Source organism: Symphalangus syndactylus, chromosome 4 (assembly GCF_028878055.3).
Source record: "Symphalangus syndactylus isolate Jambi chromosome 4, NHGRI_mSymSyn1-v2.1_pri, whole genome shotgun sequence".
Classification (NCBI taxonomy): domain Eukaryota; kingdom Metazoa; phylum Chordata; class Mammalia; order Primates; family Hylobatidae; genus Symphalangus; species Symphalangus syndactylus.
In genome coordinates this window covers 62,463,597-62,477,028 of record NC_072426.2, presented here as the reverse complement: position 1 = coordinate 62,477,028, position 13,432 = coordinate 62,463,597, and the positions used below count along the sequence as shown (strand labels likewise).

At 37.7% G+C, this 13,432-nt stretch overlaps 1 long non-coding RNA gene across 1 annotated transcript in view; it reads right to left on the bottom strand.

Annotated features, from left to right (window-relative positions):
• Positions 1 to 565: 565 nt before the first annotated feature.
• Positions 566 to 13,432, bottom strand: part of LOC134736397 (uncharacterized) — a 77,175-nt gene continuing 64,308 nt past the window's right edge. The window contains exon 3 of the long non-coding RNA XR_010120397.1: positions 566 to 690. This is a non-coding gene — a long non-coding RNA (uncharacterized lncRNA). The remainder of the gene's footprint in view (positions 691 to 13,432) is intronic.

Sequence of the window (13,432 nt, the reverse complement as noted above, 5' to 3'; positions counted from 1 at the left end):
TTGTCTGAAAATCCAAAATCCCAAATGCTCCAAAATCTGAAACTGTTTGAGTGTCTACATTACATTCAAAGGAAACACTTATTAGAATATTGTAGATTTAAGATTTTTGTAGGAATGCTCAGTTGAGTAAGTATAATACAAATATTCCAAAATGTGAAAAAAAAATCCAAAATCCAAAACACTTCTGGTCCCAAGCATTTTTGCTAAGAGACACTGCAACACTATTCATTTCAGCATTACAAACATTTCTGATTTTATCCTAAAGATCTCTTATGATTTACATTAAAACCAGCTCATAAAATTTTCTGTAATATGTTCTTACAGTATTCATAAGTGGTTAGTTGCCAATATAAGAAAGTAAAAAGGGACAACACAGGAAAGTTGCAGAGAGCTCAGAATATGCCTAGGATTGGTCTATCAGTATTTTAATAAAATAATCTGAAAATGGAATATGAAGGGTTCAGAAAAGAAAGTATTCAAGGCTAAGGAGGAACTGTGTTTCACAGTATGATCTAGGATGAGTGGGACTAGTCCGCTTTCTCTCCTGTGGGTTATGCAGGTTGTTGGCCCTCTGGTTTGAATGCAGATTTGTTAGGTAGCTGGCAATCTCACCCGATTTTGATGTTCCTAGTCTCTCCACTTAATTCACCCAAATCAGCAAATATCTTTCCAGCCTCTTCTTACTCTCTCCTATCAGGAAAAAAGAGAAAAGCGAGGAGAAAAGGATAATAGAGGAAAAGAGCAGAAAGAAGCCATTTATATCTGACTGCTGCTGTGGGAGTTACAGAATCTCCTTCTTCAACTTGGGCCCTTTGCAGGTGTTCTCCAATCTCTTTGTCTATATTTTGATGACCTTACTCATGAGAACTTCTATACTAAATCCCTGTAAAATTCTAAGTACTTCCTGGTACTTAGAATTTTAAACTACTTCTGGATAGTTTTCTCACTTATTTGTGTAGAAAACTGTAATCTCCTTCTGTCGATGTGCAGTCTCATTTCCAAACGTTTTATTTATACACAGAACCCATAACCTTGTGAATCCATCACTCCTTCGCTCGGTTCTATCCATTATCTTCAAGGAAATGGACATATGCACTGTTTCAGGGTGTAGAATATGTTTTCATTTCTGTTCTTTAAATAGCGTACCCTAAGCAGGGCGGGCGGGGGGGCGGGGCAGTTCAAGGATGAAAAAGGGTTACAGAGACTGATGATCCACCTCATCATTAGTCTCCACCTGATAAAACCCAGAGTTCGAGAGAAGAGGATGATTCATGTTTCTAAGGATTCCTGTAGTTCACCAGCTTCCTTCCGTCTTGACTTTCCCCTTTGGAGCCCATGTAGTGTTTACAAATCCTTCCTCCCTCGATGTCAGACCAATGAGAACAGGGATAAAGCACCCTTTATCTGGCAAGCAGAAAACTTCTCCCACATTTGCCTGGCAATAATCCAACACAAATGTAAGCCTCAAAGTTGTGCAGACTAAATTAAATCATATTTGGGGAACTGCATTGGAAGATTTGGGATTTCAGATTGTTTTTTCCTTTGTGGTTGCAGAACTAAAACTATAATGCTGACTTCTTCAAAGCAGCAAGCAGTTTGGTAATAATTTCAATAGCTATTACTTAATGCCTCAGAGTACTCCAACTTAGGGGTGGAAGACCAGAGTGCAGAACAATAAAACTCAAGGTCATCTCAGGTCTCATCCTTCAAGCCTCAGCTTAAATGTCAATTACCTAGGGAAACATTCCCTGACCTTCTAGTCTATGAACACTCTCACAGTGCCCTGTATTTGGCCCGCATATTAGTTATTATATAATAACTGTAATTATTATTTCTACAACTATGTTAATGCTTTGCCCAATTCCTGAATTAATAAAGTCTGCCTTGACATCTTATTTAATACTGCAGACTGCACTATCATACTCATATTCCAAATGCCCTTCACCTTGCTCTATTTTTCTTTTTTCTTGTCTCTTATCACCTATCATAGTATATAATTTACTTATCAATCATGTTTCCTATTGTTCATTTTTCTCAATTAGAATGTATATTCTACAAAGTATTTTGTATTTTCTTCACTGGTATATTCTAAATTCCTAGAAGAGTATATAGAATGTGTTTGATAAATATTTATTGAGTGAATAAATAGGAAAGAAGGCAGAGATCTGTCTGATATTCCTCACATCCTCAACGTCTGGTTGATTATCTGCCCAGAATTTCTCATTCAATACCTACTAGTTTGAACATTAATGAGTACAAGAAAGGAAAAAAATAAAAGATGGAAATTGTTTAAAATCATTGGATTAACTAGCCATAACTAAATTCTTCAAAACATAAACTACCATAAAACAGATTAACTTTATTGAGTTTATTCTATAAGCGTAAAATAAGTCATTATTAGAGATCCCAAGTCATGTAAGCCACATCTAATCTACACAATCCTCTTTCTTCACGTGAATGAGTATGTGTGTGCTTGCATGTGTGAACTCCAAGTGGTTACAGTTTTTCTGTGTCACACAGTCAGCATAGAGAATTAGGAAAAATGAAATCTCAAATGAGTCAAAGCATAAGAATAATTTTGCATGGTTTCTTGACATCTTTGGTTTTATTTTTTCACTTGGATGAGAATTTCTTAAAAGGCATGTCATATAAAGAAAGAAGTCATATAAAAGTTTTAATATCATGTGTGCATAGGTATTAGCATATATTCTGGAGTTAGTGTATGTTTATATGGACACTTACTTTGACAAGAAAATTACATAACTTCACTATTAAAATATCAAATAATTTGACAATTTTTTCAGGTAAAAAAAATAATTTTCTATGAGAATATTTCCCAAATATATGTTTTCTCCAATAATATACTTTTAGAGGATCTTACCCAATATGAAATAATATTCACCTTAGTTGAGACTCTTAAATTTCTCTTTTGCTTTTGTTACTTTTCATAGCCAAAGAAGTATATATTTTCCATTGCTAACTGAGAGCCATTCATCAGTATAAATATTTTGGCAAATATTCATTTTAGAGTGAGATTGCAGTCCTAGACACTGCATGGGCTTGTGACATCCTCTGAGGTCTCCAGGACACTGCCCATTGCACGATTAAGTGTCTTCAATATGAAAGTATCTGGGATAGTTCTAAGGTCAATAACAAATTGCAATCATAAAATCTCCTCTTAAGATTATATGTTACTAATCAAAGGATAGAATTCAGAATAGAGATTATGACTTCATTAGTCACGTGTCTTATGTTTAAAAATTTTTTTAAGCATTGTGGTATATATGCTGAAGCAGAAAAAATATCAAACGTTTCAAACATATGCCTACCTATACCTTGCATTTAAAGCTAGTTTAGATGCATTTAATTACAATATTACAATTATGTCCTGTAGTTTGCTTAAAATTATGAAATTGAAATAAGATCCTTTTGTCTGTAAAAGACTAAGAATAGAGTAAGCAAAATGATAATTGAAATGAAGGAAGCCTTCTTCTTTACTTTCCAGGGCTGAGTTAATAATATCCTCCTAATTTCATTTCCACAGCAAGTCTTTGCAAGGGTTTGTGTTTCTAGGTTGCAACTGAGCCATGATCTACGAGCCATGGAAAATCAAATGAATGGCTGACTGGGCACCATGTTAAACATTCATGTATCTAGCACTTACAGGTATGTGAAGCAGCAATACAATCATGAAGATAATTTAAGTAAAAATCATAATTTAATTTAAATATTCAGATTATTGTAGCATAAATGTTTAAAGCCTTAATTACTGGGACAACATCATCAGCTTTCAATCAGGTCATTAATATAGATCTTAAAAAAACTTTGGCGTATTAGGCCATTCTCACACTGCTACAAAGAACTGCCCAAAACTGCATAATTTATAAGAAAAGAGGTTTAATTGACTTATAGTTCCACATGGCTAAGGAGGCCTCAGGAAACTTACAATCACGGCCGAAGGGGAAGTAGGCACATCTTCCATGGTGGCAGGTGAGAGAGAGGGTGGTGTGAAGGAGGAACTGTCAAACACTTATTCAACTACCAGATTTTGTGAGAACTCACTCACTATCATGAGAACAGCATGGAGGAAACCATCCCCATGATCTAACTACCTTTCTCCCTCAACATGTGGGGATTACAGGTCCCTCCCTTGACCTGTGGGGATTACAATATGAGAGGAGATTTGGGTGGGGACACAGAGCCAAACCATATCATTGGTATGGTTAGAATAAGTTCAACTAAAGCATAGTCATTTCCTATAACTGAATGTTACTGGTTTTCTTGTCAAGTAAAATTGCCATCATTTTCACAGGTAATTCCAACTTTCCACCTGCAAAGTGAATTTTCAAACTGAAATAAGCACATTAAAACTAAAAGTCTAGTCATTCTCTCTATCTATATCATTAACAAAAGAATATATCCGGCCGGGCGTGGTGGCTCATGCCTGTAATCTCAGCACTTTGGGAGGCTGAGGCGGATGGATCACGAGGTCAGTAGTTCAAGACCAGCCTGGCCAAGATGGTGAAACCCCATCTCTACTAAAAATACAAAAACTTAGCTGGGTGTGGTAGCGGGTGCCCGTAATCCCAGCTACTCAGGAGGTTGAGGCAAAGAATCACTTGAACCCGGGAGGTGGAGGTTGCAGTGAGCCAAGATCACACCACCGCACTCTAGCCTGAGAAGTAGAGTGAGACTCCATCTCAAAAAAAAAAAAAAAAAAAAAGGAAAAAGAATAAATTCCTTCAAAATTCTCCCATCTGTGAGCTATTGAAATTAATATTCTCTTTATTAATGCCTATTTTATTCAAATAATGGTGGCTTAACAGTATTGCATTTTGTTACTATTACTCAAATGTTGGCTATGTATAGCTATATACTATGTAGTTTTATTGTGCCATAATAAAAAAGTATATTAATATTCTAATTAATTTATTTATTAGAAAATGTAGTTTTTTATTATACTTTAAGTTCTGGGATACATGTGCAGAATGCGCAGGTTTATTACATAGGTATACACTTGCCATGGTGGTTTGCTGCACCCATCAACCTGTCATCTACATTAGGTGTTTCTCCTAATGCTATCCCTGCCCTAGCCCCTCACCTGCCAAAAGGCCCTGATGTGTGATGTTCCCCTCCCTGTGTCCATGTGTTTTCATTGTTCAGCTCCCACTTACGAGTGAAAATACGTGATGTCTGGTTTTCGGTTCCTGTGTTAGTTTGCTGAGAATGATGGTTACCAGCTTCATCCATGTCCCTACAAAGGACATGAACTCATCCATTTTCATGGCTGCATAGTATTCCATGGTGTATATATGCCACGTTTTCTTTATGCGGTCTATCATTGATGGGCATTTAGGTTGGTTCCAAGTCTTTGCTATTGTGAACAGTGCTGCAATAAACATAAGTGTGCACATGTCTTTATAGTAGAATGATTTACAATCCTTTGGGTATATACCCAGAATTGGGATTACTGGGTCAAATGGTATTTCTGGTTATAGATCATTGAGGAATTGCCACACTGTCTTCCACAATGGTTGAACTAATTTACATTCCCATTAAGAGTATAAAAGCGTTCCTATTTCTCCACATCCTCTCCAGCATCTGCTGTTGTCTGACTTTTTAATGATTGCCATTCTAACTGGCATGAGATGGTATCTCATTGTGGTTTTGATTTGCATTTCACTCACCACACGTGATGATGAGATTTTTTTCATATGTTTGTTAGCCACATAAATGTCTTCTTTTGATAAGTGTCTGTTCATATCCTTTGCCCACTTATTGATGGGGGTGTTTTTTTTTATTGTAAATTTGTTTAAGTTCTTTGTAGACTCTGGATATTAGCCTTTTGTCAGATGGATAGACTGCGACAATTTTCTTCCATTCTGTAGGTTGCCTGTTCACTCTGATGATAATTTTGCTGTGCAGAAGCTCTTTAGTTTAATTAGATCCCATTTGTCAATTTTGACTTTTGTTGCCATTACTTTTGGTGTTTTAGTCATGAAGTCTTTGCCCATGCCTATGTCTTGAATGCTAATGCCAAGGTTTTCTTCTATGTTTTTATGATTTTAGGTCTTACATTGAAGAATTTAATCCATCTTGAGTTAACTTTTGTATAAGGTGTAAGGAGGGGTCAAGTTTCAGTTTTCTGAATATGGCTAGCCAATTTTCCCAACACCATTTATTAAATAGGGAATCCTCTCCCCATTGCCTGTTTTTGTCAGGCTTGTCAAATGTCAGATGGTTGCAGATGTGTGGCATTACTTTTGAGACCTCTGTTCTGTTCCATTGTTCTATATATCTGTTTCGGTACCAGTACCATGGTGTTTTGGTTACTGTAGCCTCGTAGTACAGTTTGAAGTCAGGTAGTGTGATCCCTCCAGCTTTGTTCTTTTTGCTTTGGATTGTCTTGGCTATATGGGCTCTTTTTTGATTCCATATGAAATTTAAAGTAGTTTTTTTCTAATTCTGTGAAGACAGTTAATGGTAGCTTTATGGGGACAGCATTGAATCTATAAATTGCTTTGGGCAGTATGGGCATTTTAATGATATTGATTCTTCCTATCCATGAGCATTGAATGTTTTTCCATTCGTTTGTGTCCTCTCTTATTTCTTTGAGCAGTGGTTTGTAATTCTCCTTGAAGAGGTCCTTCACATCCCTTGTAAGTTGGATTCCTAGATATTTTTTTTTATCTTTGTAGCAATTGTGAATGGGAGTTCACTCATGATTTGGCTGTTTGTCTATTATTGGTGTATAGGAATGCTTGTGATTTTTTCACATTGATTTTGTATCCTGGACTTTGCTGAAGTTGCTTATCAGCTTAAGGAGATTTTGGGCTGAGATGATGGGGTTTTCTAAATATACAATCATGTCATCTGTAAACAGAGACAATTTGACTTCCTCTCTTCCTGTTTGAATATCCTTTATTTCTTTCTCTTGCCTGATTGCCCTGGCCAGAACTTCCAATACTATGTTAAATAGGAGTGGTGAGAGAGGGCACCCTTCTCTTGTGCCAGTTTTCATAGGGAATGCTTCCAGCTTTTGCCCATTCAGTATGATATTGACGGTGGGTTTGCCACGAATAGCTCTTACTATTTTGAGATAAGTTCAATCCTATTTTATTGAGAGTTTTTAGCATGAAGAGGTGTTAAATTTTATCAAAGGCTTTTTCTGTATCTATTTAGATAATCATGTGTCTTTTTCATTGGTCCTGTTTATGTGATGGGTTATGTTTATTGATTTGCATATGTTGAACCAGCCTTGCATCCCAGGGATGCGGCCAACTTGATCATGGTGGATAAGATTTTTGATGTGCTGCTGGATTCAGTTTGCCAGTATTTTATTGAGGATTTTCACATCGATGTTCATCAGGGATATTGGCCTGAAATTTTCTTTTTTTGTTGTGTCTCTTCCAGGTTTTGGTATCAGGATGATGTTGGCCTCATAAAATGAGTTACAGCCAAGTCCCTCTTTTTCTAATTTTTGGAATAGTTTCAGAAGGAATGGTGCCAGCTCCTCTTTGTACCTCTCATAGAATTTGGCTGTGAATCCATCTGGTCCTGGGCTTTTTTTGGTTGGTAGGCTATTTATTACTGCCTCAACTTCAGAACTTGTTATTGGTCTATTCAGGGATTCGACTTCTTCCTGGTTAATCTTGGGAGGGTGTATGTGTCCAGGAATTTATCCAATTCTTCTAGATTTTCTAGTTTATTTGTGTAGAGGTGTTTATAGTATTCTCTGACGGTAGTTTTTATTTCTGTGGGATCAGTGGTGCTATCCCTTTTATCATTTTTTATTGTGTCTATTTGATTCTTCTCTCTTTTCTTCTTTATTAATCTGGCTAGCAGTCTACCTATTTTGTTAATCTTTTCAAAAAACCAACTCCTGGATTCACTGGTTTTTTTTGAAGGGTTTTTTGTGTCTCTATCTCCTTCAGTTCTGCTCTGATCTTAGTTATTTCTTGCCTTCTGCTCACTTTTAAATTTGTTTGCTCTTCCTTCTCTGGTTCTTTTAATTGATGTTGGGGTGTCGATTTTAGATCGGCATTTGCTGAGGAGTATTTTACTTCCAATTATGTGGTCAATTTTAGAACAATTTTGATGTAGCGATGAGAAGAATGTATATTCTGTTGATTTGGGGAGGAGAGTTCTGTAGATGTCTATTAGGTCCCACTTGGTCCAGAGCTGAGTTCAAATCTTGAATATCCTTGTAAATTTTCTGTCTTATTTATCTATCTAATATTGACAGTGGGGTGTTAATGTCTCCCACTATTGTTTTGTGGGAGTCTAAGTCTCTTTGTGGTCTCTAAGAACTTGCTTTATAAATCTGTGTGCCCTTTATTGGCTGCATATATATTTAGGATAGTTAGCTCTTCTTGTTGCATGGATTCCTTTACCATTATGTAATGCCCTTCTTTGTCTTTTTTGATCTTTGTTGGTTTAAAGTCTGTTTTATCAGAGACCAAGATTGCAACCTCTGCTTGTTTTTTGTTTTTTTTCTTTCCATTTGCTTGGTAAATATTCCTCCATCCCTTTATTTTGAGCCTACATGCGTCTTTGCACATAAGATGGGTCTCCTGAATATCGCCCACCCATGGGTCTTGATTCTTTATCCAATTTGCCAGACTGTGTGTTTTAATTGGGGCATTTAGCCCATTTACATTTAAGGTTAATATTGTTATGTGTGAATTTGATGCTGTCTTTATGATGCTAGCTGGTTATTTTGCCTGTTAGTTGATGAAGTTTCTTCATAATGTCGATAATATTTACAATTTGGTATGTTTATGCAGTGGCTGGCACTTGTTTTTATCTTTCTATGTTTAGTGTTTCCTTCAGGAGTTCTTGTAAGGCAGGCCTGGTGGTGACAAAATCTCTCAGCATTTGCTTGTCTGCAAAGGATTTTATTTCTCCTTCACTTATGAAGCTTAGTTTGGCTGGATATGAAATTCTGGGTTGAAATTCTTTTCTTTAACACTGTTGAATATTGGCCCCCACTCTCTTCTGGCTTGTAGGGTTTCTGCAGAGAGATCTGCTGTTAATCTGATGAGCTTCCCTTTGTGGGAAACCCGACCTTTATCTCTGGCTGCCCTTAACATTTTTTCCTTCATTTCAACCTTGGTGAATCTGACGATTATGTGTGTCTTGGAGTTGCTCTTCTCAAGGAGTATCTTTGTGGTATTCTCTGTATTTCCTGAATTTGAATGTTGGCCTGCCTTGCTAGGTTAAGGAAGTTCTGGATAATACCCTGCAGTGTGTTTTCCAACTTGGTTCCATTCTCCCCGTCACTTTCAGGTACACCAATGAAATGTAGGATTGATCTTTTCATGAAGTCCCATATTTCTCGGAGGCTTTGTTCATTCCTTTTCATTTTTTTCCTCTAAAAATCTTGTCTTCGTGCTTTATTTCATTAAGTTGATCTTCAATCTCAGATATCCTTTCTTCTGCTTGATTGATTTCGCTATTGGTACTTGTGTATGCTTCACAAAGTTCTTGTGCTGTGTTTTTCAGCTCCATCAGGTCATTTATGTTCTTCTCTAAACTGGTTATTCTAGTTAGCAATTCTTCTAACATTTTTTCAAGGTTCTTAGTTTCCTTGCATTGGGTTAGAACATGCTCCTTTAGCTCAGAGGATTTTCTTATTACCCACCTTCTGAAGCCTACTTCTGTCAATTCATCAAACTCATTCTCCATCCAGTTTTGTTCCCTTGCTGGTGAGCATCTGTGATCCTTTGGAGGAGAAGGGGTGTTCTGGTTTTTGGAATGTTCCACCTGTTTTGCTGGTTTTTCTTCATCTTGCTGGATTTATCTACCTTTGGTCTTTGATGTTGGTGACCGTTGGATGGAGTTTTTGTGTGGATGACCTTTTTGTTGATATTGATGCTATTCCTTTCTGTTCATTAGTTTTCCTTCTAACAGGCCCCTCTGCTGCAGGTCTGCTGGAGTTTGCTGGAGGTCAACTCCCAACCCTGTTTGCCTGGGTATCACCAGCAGAGGCTGCAGAACAGCTAAGATTGCTGCCTGTTCCTTCCTCTGTAAGCTTCATCCCAGAGAGGCACCCACCAGATGACAGCCAGAACTCTCCTGTGTGAGGTGTCTGTCGACCCCTGCTGAGAGGTGTCTCCCAGTCAGGAGGCACGAGGGCCAGGAACCCACTTGAGGAGGCAGTCTGTCCCTTAGCAGAGCACGAGTGCTATGCTGGGAGATCTGCTGCTCTCTTCAGAGCTGGCAGGCAGAAATGTTTAAGTCTGCTGAACCTGTGCCCACAGCTGCCCCTTCCCCCAGGTGCTCTGTCCCAGGGAGATGGGAATTTTATCTATAAGCCCCTGACTGGGGCTGCTGCCTTTCTTTCAGAGATGCCCTGCTCAGAGAGGATGAAGCTAGAGAGGAAGTCTGGCTACAGTGGCTTTGCCAAGCTGCGATGGGCTCCACCCAGTTCAAACTTTCTGGTTGCTTTGATTACACTGTGAGGGGAAAACTGCCTACTCAAGCCTCAGTAATAGTTGACGCCCCTCCCCCCACCAACCTGGAGCATCCCAGGTCAACTTCAGACTGCTGTGCTGGCAGCTAGAATTTCAAGCCAGTGGATCTTAGCTTGCTCAGCTTCATGGGGGTGCGTTTTGCTAAGTTAGACCACTTGGCTCCCTGGTTTCAGCCCCCTTTCCAGGGGAGTGAACAGTTCTGTCTCGCTAGCATTCCAAGCACCACTAGGGTATATATAAAAAAAAAAAAAAAACTCCTGCTGCTAGCTGGATGTCTGCCCAAACGGCTGCCCAGATTTGTGCTTGAAACTTAGGGCCCTTGTGGTATAGGCACTCGAGGGCATTTCCTGGTCTGCGGATTGTGAAGACGGTGGGAAAAACCTAGTATCTGGGCTGGAATGCACTGTTCCTCACAGCACGGACCCTCACGGCACGGCCCCTCATGGCTTCCCTTGACTAGGGGAGGGAGTTTCCCAATCCCTTGTGTTTCCTGAGTGAAGCGACAACCCACCCTGCTTTGGCTCATCTTCTGTGGGCTGCACCCACTGTCTAACCAGTCCCAATGAGATAAGCCAGGTACCTCAGTTGGAAATGCAGAAATCACCTGCCTTCTGCATTGATCTTGCTGGGACCTGCAGATGGGAGCTGTTCCTATTTGGACATCTTGCCAGCCACCTCTGCAGTTTTTTTTTTTTTTTTTTTTTTTTTTTTGAGACAGAGTCTCACTCTGTCGCCCAGGCTGGAGTGCAGTGGCGCAATCTCGGCTCACTGCAAGCTCCGCCTCCCGGGTTCACGCGGTTCTCCTGCCTCAGCCTCCCGAGTAGCTGGGACTACAGGTGCCCGCCACCGCGCCCAGCTAATTTTTTGTATTTTTAGTAGAGACGGGGTTTCACCGTGGTCTTGATCTCCTGACCTCGTGATCCGCCCGCCTCGGCCTCCCAAAGTGCTGGGATTACAAGCGTGAGCCACCGCGCCCGGCCGACCTCTGCAGTTTTTAATGTTAAAATCAAACTATATTTTTTAAGGCTTTGATGATTATGATCAGAAGCGTTTTTGAGAAAAAAATTTAGATTCTGAGTCTTCATTTGCTCCTTTTTGAAAGTTTCATAGCTTTGGAAGTGTCCACTTAAATGTACTTTTCTAGTATTTCTAGAATTTTCAAAGTTATACTCTAAAATATTATATCATAAATAAATTAAAGCTTAGAAACAGGCAAGATAAAAGAAAAAGGTTCATTCAAACATCCTCTTCCTCCTCTTTCTCTTTCTATATATATTAAATATTATATATTTATAAGAACTAAATTTAGCTTCTGCCAATATATTTAACATGAGAAATTCAGTTAATTTCATCAAATTGCTCCTACAAATGATCATTTGGGATAACTTAAGATGAGGAAGAAAATAAATAAATATTTTTCACTCACTGGATTTATGCTAGCAAAATATATAATACAAAAAAAAAGTTAAAATAATAAAGATTAGTTTTCAAAATACCCCTCTGTTCTAATTACTGAGATATTCTTAGTAATAACATTTTTTCTTGCTTTATTGAGACATAATTGGCAAACAGAAATCATATATATTTCAGATATACAGTGTGATGTTTTGATATATGTGCATATTGTGAAATGATTACCATAATCAAGCTAATTAACATATTTATCTCTTCTCATAGTTACCTTTTTGTGTGTGTGCGAGAACACTTAAGATCTAGTCTCTCTGCAAAATTTAAATATACAATATTGTGCCCAGTAATAACATTTCGAGGCTGAAGCATCCATATAACTCTCTTGACCCTTTACTTTTCATGTGTAGACACAAAGAAAACCTATCACGACTCTGAAATGCTACAATCAGAATTATAATACACAGCAGGAAATTAGAAATTATTGATATAAAATGAGATAAAACTAGATTTTGCACATACAGACAAAAATGAATAAAATTCCTTTCCATCAAATGTGTAAAAGTTAATACAATTTATCTAATTGTAAAAACATTGATTTTATGTGGTATTTTTCAGAACTTAGCCATATTTAGCCTTTCAAATCACTGTGATAAGTAACTTTCTGATCCATTGCTTCCCCTAGCTTTGTTGCTATTACACAGCTTTATCTGATTGATATAATTTTAAAATATGTATTTTTATGACAATAAATCTACAATTTTCAATTGGATTGTATTTATAAAAATCCAATTTCTAAATATCTTATCCATGTTGGCTAACAGTCACAAAAATAAAGATCACTTTATCAATTGGGGCTAATTCTAGAGACTAAACAAAAAAAACTCTATTATTTTCCAATTTGCTTTGCTATCTATACTCCTGTATGCACCAGTATTCCCTTGAAATATGATCTGTTCTGAGTTCCTCAAGCACAGAGAGTTCTAGGGCACATATAATGTTAGGACACTTCATTATGTATTTTTGTCACCACTTATTTTGTTTTGAATTAATATTTTATTTCAGGGACATAGGATTGTTTTTACAGTGAACCATCCCTGACTATCAAACTATTGCCTACAATCACTGTCATTAATGCAGCACCATCACATGAGAGCCAAGGATTAAACCTGCCAAAACAAGCCTAAGATTTTATAGTCACGAGGAAATTAATTACTACACATAGAAATAAAACTAGTCACATCCCCAGATTATATCAAAGTACTCATTTTACAATATTGCCTGCTAGAGGATTAGTCTGATGACACCATTTCTCCTGAAATTTTTGCCATCTGAAAACCTAATGACATCAGGATAAACTATTTTACTCTACTTTAGGCCACTCCTATTATTTTCAACCTTTGCACCATTTTATTTTCACCCTTAATGCAAAGAAGGCCTTCTCTTTATTTTCCTCCTCTCTTACCAGGAGTCAGTCTCTACCCAGCTATCCAGGGCAGAGAAGATTGTCCATTTAATAAGGAATTACTGCCATCTTGTGGTTACCATAA